Genomic DNA, 6,639 nt, shown 5'->3' on the forward strand with positions numbered 1-6,639 from the left:
CTTCTTACAGACAACACTAAGGTGCGTTTACTCATTTATGGCTTAGTAAGAGACAAGAGTTGAAGTCAATGGTAGTTTAGAGGAAAAGCTCAGTCTCCAGCCCATTACTAGCTGGGTGATGGCAACAAAGTCATTTAACCTCTCTAGGCCTCAGTGTCCTTACTTTAAAGCAAAACTGATACCAGCCCTAACCTTATAGGAGTTTTATGAAGATTCAACAAGCTAATGTTGATGTGGTGACCATGGTAAAGAACTGCTCATCTTTTATGTTGTGTGAATTACTGATGAATAACCCCAGCTTTTGTTGTTTGGGATCCACTATCATTTATTCCCACAAGGCTGCTCCCAGTTAACAGTCAAGCACAACACTGGCACCAATGCAGATCACTTGAGCTATAAGACCTCTGGCCCACAAAGGTGACTTTGGCTTAAAGACTCCCATTGACTTGGCAGAACAGTTCTTGGAATTGCATTGCAGCTTGAAAAAATCTCTTCCTATCCAGTCTTCCATCCTCCCTATCTTCTTCCACAAACGTCAGATAATCACTGTGGTAAGAAGACTGCTGCCACTTTCTTCAACCTCCTCTTATTTACCTTTCACATGTTTTTACCCACAATAAGCCTTTTTGTTTTTATCCAATCTTAGTGTATACAAACACAGTTGGTAAAAATCAACATCTAGTGTACAAAGATACACAAACATGTACAGTTATCTCTGATATGTAGTACTTGCTCTGTAAATAGCACTTTCATTATTAACAAATAGAGTGATTGGTAGCATAAACTTGGGAATTCAGAAAAAGGAAAAATCATTTCAAACCAAGACATTCAGAAAGATTTTGTAGGTAAGATAGATTTAGAGCTAGCTGGAAAAATCTCTAAAGTAAGATTTGTTCAAGATGGGGGTCTAGGAGAAAGAGGAGATAATAAAAGAAACACAGAGGGACTTACTCAGTGATCTAAGTGGTTAAAACTCTGCCTTCTAATGCAGGGAATGTGAGTTCAATCTCTTATCAGAGAACTAAGATCCCACATGCCATGGGGTGCAGCCAAAAGGAAAAAGAAACACAGAGAGTGGCTGGGAAATGGAGATGCTTCTAGATTGTCAGGAGTGTAGGGAACATGTGCTGTTGTAATTTTGTGTAAGTCTAGAAAAGTAGGTTGAGGATAAACTGGAGTGGAGTTGTATGAGCCAGTTGTGCTGTTGCACCAAGCAAACCCCAAATCTCAGTGGCTTACAACAACAGACATTTGTTTCTCATTTGTGTTGCATATTGGTGGCTCTTATGGCTCCATATCATATGTCTTCTCAACTTATTCTTTGACTCAGCCTGAAAGATATGTTCTTCCTTGAGAAACCTGGTTTCCCCAAGGCAAAGGACTGGCAGAAACATACGATGTCTTTCGAAGCTTCTGCCAGAGACAAGACCTATGTCGTGTCTGCTCGTATTCTATTGCCCAAAATAAGTCATATGGCCACGCCTGACATCAGTAGAACAAGGGATACCCCTCCAACGCAGGAGACACTAAAAGTTACATTGCTGTGGATGAGGATATATAGTCCTCTCTCAGGAAAGAGGGCTAAATAGTTGATAACAAGCAATTGTTCTACCACAGGTGAGAAATTATTCAGTTGACCATACATCAACATTTAATATCTTTTAGCAGGCCAGTGAGATCATCAGGGTTGCCTGGATATGAGATGAAATGAAGGAGTAGAGAAGAGAATAAGACTGTATTGAACCAGGTAGGAGACACAGACAGGCAGGCTAATGTCATGACAGCTGGTATTGACTGTGGCTTCTCTTCTGGGACTCAACTCTCTTGTCTTTGTTCTGAGACCTACACAAGAGGATGGAGAGGAAAGTCACCTGTTAGGACAAGGCACAATGAAGTCACTTTCTAAGTATCTAGATAAAGAGGGATATAGGGCCAATTCTCAGGATAGGCCTCAGAAAACTGTGAAAGAGAAATCAGATTTATCTTCAGAGCCCACTCTCCTTGTACCTCTCCTTTCACAGGACCCCAGTTTCCATCCCTATGGAACAAGCCCCAGCTCACAGTGCTCTCCTTTGTCCCCAAGATGCCCAGGTGTCCCCACCTGTGATCCCTCACAGGCCCTCCCACACCCTCCCAAGTGACTCCCACTGCCTCTGGCCTGACCCTTCTGCTTCAACCCACCTTCTTCCAAGAACAACTTTCCAATCACTAATGTCATCCCATCCTCAGGGCCTGGCTAGGCAACTGGCTAGCTGTTCCCTTCAAAAACACAGTTCACTATAAAACATTACTTTACTACTAATTTTTTTTAATTTATTTTATTTTATTTTTTAACGTTACAATATTGTATTGGTTTTGCCATATATCAACATGAATCCGCCACAGGTATACATGTGTTCCCCATCCTGAACCCTCCTCCCTCCTCCCTCCCCATACCATCCCTCTGGGTTGTCCCAGTGCACCAGCCAGGTGGACAACTTCACCTCCAAAAAGCGGTCTCCTATATAAGCCAGTTGAAGAAGATATTCTTAAGCAAGGAAACCAGTTAGAAGCAGTTCTGAAACCAGATCACACAGGCAAGTTCTCAGTGTGTTAGCACCCTAGCACCCCATCTTGGCCCCTTCTTAGCAGACTATGTGGAGCGCATCACATATAATTTCTTGGTCTGCACAGGGTACAGTTAGATGATGTCAAACATTGCCTTCTATTATCCTGCATATATGCGTGCATGCTAAATCACTTCAGTCATGTCCGACTCTGTGCGACTCTATGGATTGTAGCCCACCAGGCTCCTTTATCCATGGGATTCTCTAAGCAAGAATACTGGAGTCAGTTGCCATGCCCTTCTCCAGGGGATCTTCCTGACCCAGGGACTGAACTCTCATCTCTTACATCTTCTGCATTAGCAGGTGGGTTCTTTACCACTAGCACCACCTGGGAAGCCCATCCTACAAATGCATTTTAATGAGAGTAGCAGCTTCAGAGCCAGGGACCAAGGCCTGAACATTCCAGAACCTATTACACAGTATAACCTAATATAATGATCATGCTGTGTGCTACAAAACTGCTGAAGGGTGGCAGTTCTCTTGCTGTAATCCTCACACACATGGACAAACTTTCTAAGTCACTATTTTTGATGGGAATAGAAAGGAAGGTCATGCTAGAGAAAAAGGTGACTCCCTGATCTGCCCATGATCCTTCCTGGTGGCTCAGTGGTAAAGAATCCACTTGTCAATGCAGGAGACATGAGTTCAAGCCCCAGGTCAGGAAGATCCCCTGAAGTAGGAAATGGCCACCCACTCTAGTATCTTTGCCTGGGAAATCCTATGGACAGAGGAGCCTAGAGGGTTACTGTCCATGGGATCGCAAAGAGTTAGACATGACTGAGCGACTGAACAACAGACCAGCACCAGTTTATTAAGTATGTGTGGGCTCATCTTGAGATGCAGGATCCTTTTCATCCACCAGAACATCAGAGTGCTGGTTGAGACCATTCAATATTAAAAAAAATAAATAAATCCACTCAATGATTCTAACATCTGCCCCTTGGGTGAATAAATAACCCGGCACCTTCTCACCAGTGGCATCAGGTCACAGGGTAATCTTCAGTACACCATCTCCCACAGGCACAGAGGAGAGGCAAAGCCTTCTCCCACCACAGCTTCCAGATTTTCCGCTCTCAACAAGCAGTGCGTCCAGTTGGACCTGAAAATACATCGCCTGCTGCCAGTTGCTCCTGAGCCACCTCTGAAGTCGAGGGCCAGCTCTCCACTGAGCAAGGCTGAAAGCAAGTCACTTGGAGGCCTGTTTCCTCCGCAGCCCCACTGCCACATCGGTGCCCCCCACCCCCGCCCCCGCCCCCGTGCCTGGGACTCCGTGGGACTCCTGGCACCAGATTCCCTTCCACAGCGGAGACGGTCAGTCACCGCTCCTACCAACGGTGAGTTAAAAGGCATCTGTTTATGAATAAATTTTGCCAAATGTGAGTGGAGTGCGGCGACGGAAGAGGGCAAGACAGGGAAAGTTGTGCTGAGAGAGACTGGGAGGCTTGGGGCTGACTTGGCAGATGACAGGTTTTGTTACAGATTTTTAAAATAATGTTGCTTTAAGAACAGAATAGAAAGCCAAGCCAAGAAACATCAACAGTAAGTTTTCTTCCTTTCCACCCCCCGCCCCCACCCCCTCCCGCAAAAGATATGCTGAAGCCAGGTTTAATTTTATGTCAGGAAAGAATTCCCTCCTGAGACTTCCCTGGCTGTGGTTCAGTTGAGGATAATGTTTTCCAGCCATGTTTCCAGAGTCTCTCAAAGACTGAAAGGAAAACGGGCAATCTCGAAGCCTTTGCTTTGAAGCAGCAGGGGGCGCTGTTATGATAAAGAAACCGCGGGTGGTTTCTTCTTGGACGGAGGTGATGACTGAAATTCCGGCAAGGTTCTCTACCTTTTCTTTTCAGGACCAGGGAGTACCTAAAGAATAAAATATTTACAGATGCTAGCAAATTTTATGCCTCTGATTTTAATGCAAAGACTTCATGTTATATTTTACATCAAAAGGGAAGAAGTTCCAGCATCTGCAAGACATAAAAGTATTTCATGATTACTTCCATCACCGTGTAATAAAGCATATCTCATACAGTTATTGCAGTCCCAAAGTCCCCGATAGAAGTGGATGTTTAGAATTGGACTTCCAAGGCATAACAAAGAGCCATTGTAACCACCTTGCCAAAATCCACCTACCCTTACCATAGAAGATATATCAATGCTGCCCAGACTACTTCTGTCCAGTAATACTGGTTTTTAAATTATTTGGCCCATTTAAAAATTAAGGGAGAGGTTGGGAGGCCACACTCACTGATTATCATTAGAAACAATATTTGCTCTGTTTCTTACCAGGTTGTTTTAAGGTCCTACATTAAAACACACAGTGGGACTTCACACACAGTCAAGGAGTAAATGACTGTTACTACACATATACTGTACTACCTGTAACTGTGTTATTATGAATGTTAATGCATTTTAGCTAATTCTCATGGCCCCCTACCTCTGATTACTTATTTCATTCTAGCATCAACAGAATCCTTATGCATAAAACCTTCTGGAGCTAAAATTCTACAGTATCTCATACACATTTCTGTCAGTGTTACTTATACATTGTTAAGAATATCCCCAGGAGTAGTAAAATAGGCTTCTAGGGGAGTTAGTTAAGGGAATGCTGAAGTTCAGGGAAACAGTCCCAGAGAAGAGGGAGGTGATGGGGAATTGGCTGGAACATAAAGGATTTAACAGGAGAAGAAGCATCATTCATGGAGGAAGCTGAAAAATCAGAAGACCTCTCCAAACATGTATATAGGTAATATAATACCCCCAAGGGCTTTCCTGATGTCTCAGAGGGTTAAGAATCCACCTGCAGTGCAGGAGTCCTCCGTTTGATCCCTGGGTTGGGAAGATCCCCTGGAGGAGGGCATGGCAACCCACTCCAGTATTCTTGTCTGGAGAATCCCCATAGACAGAGGAGCCTGGTGGGCTACAGTCCATGGGGTTGCAAATAGGCAGACAGGACTGAGCAACTAAGCAGAGTACAGCACATACGACTTCAAAGACTAATATTATATGGTGCAAGGAATTCTATTACAGCAGACTGCCTCAGATTTTCAGAGTGAATATGGGAGAATGACCTGAGAAAGCAAGAAATTGGTCAGAAAATAGACTTAGACTAATAAGGGACTGGCAGGAACAGAGTCTACAAACAAGAACAATGCAATATATATATATATGTATATATGTGTGTGCACGTGTGTGTGTGTGTATTGCTTATGGCAACTCCAATATTCTTGTGTGTGTGTGTGTGTGTGTGTGTGTATTGCTTATGGCAACCCCAGTATTCTTGTCTGGGAAATCTCATGAACAGAGGAGCCTGATGGGCTGCAGTCCATGGGGTTGCAAAGAGTCACACACAACTTAGTGACTAAACAAACCACAAAAAACGGAGGTGTGAAATTGTTGAGGGAACAGAGACATAGTTAGAAGTAGCTCAAACATGGCCTAGTCTTCCCTCAGAAGAATTGTGAGAGAAATTACTCTTAATATTCTCTAGTATCATGAAATACTTTGCATTTCTGCTCTAGAGAGAACAAACATATCAGCTATTTCCAAACATGGATGGTTTACATAATATATCTCCTAATATATGAATCAGCAGAGTTCTCAATGGTTCTGGAAAGTTTCAGATCATCCTGAAACTGGTTAGCTACTCATTCTAAACTGATCTGAGTAGGAGCTGCCATACATCTTCACTTCATTTTTATATTGTGAGCCCCTTTGGGTATTTCTGCACGTCCTCCATGGGTACCTCTGACCATGTTCTGATCCCCAGAGGGTTCAGTAGGGACATTAGTGAATGGTGCTACCTGTCAGATTTAGTGATTAATCAGTGAAGGAAGATTTGCTTTGATATCAGTTTGGGGTTGAATTTTGGTTGAACTTTGTGCACAGCGTCTATGAATTTAAATGAGTTTCCACATGAACCTACTTTAGAAAGCAGTGGTAACTCAACAAGAAACATAAATCCTCTGTGTTTCTCAATCGTTCTTCCCAATTGTACAATATCAAGTATTAATTCTCTACTGGGTAGTAGGTTTCC

This window comes from Bos mutus, chromosome 20 (assembly GCF_027580195.1).
Source record: "Bos mutus isolate GX-2022 chromosome 20, NWIPB_WYAK_1.1, whole genome shotgun sequence".
In the NCBI taxonomy this organism is placed as follows: Eukaryota; Metazoa; Chordata; class Mammalia; order Artiodactyla; family Bovidae; genus Bos; species Bos mutus.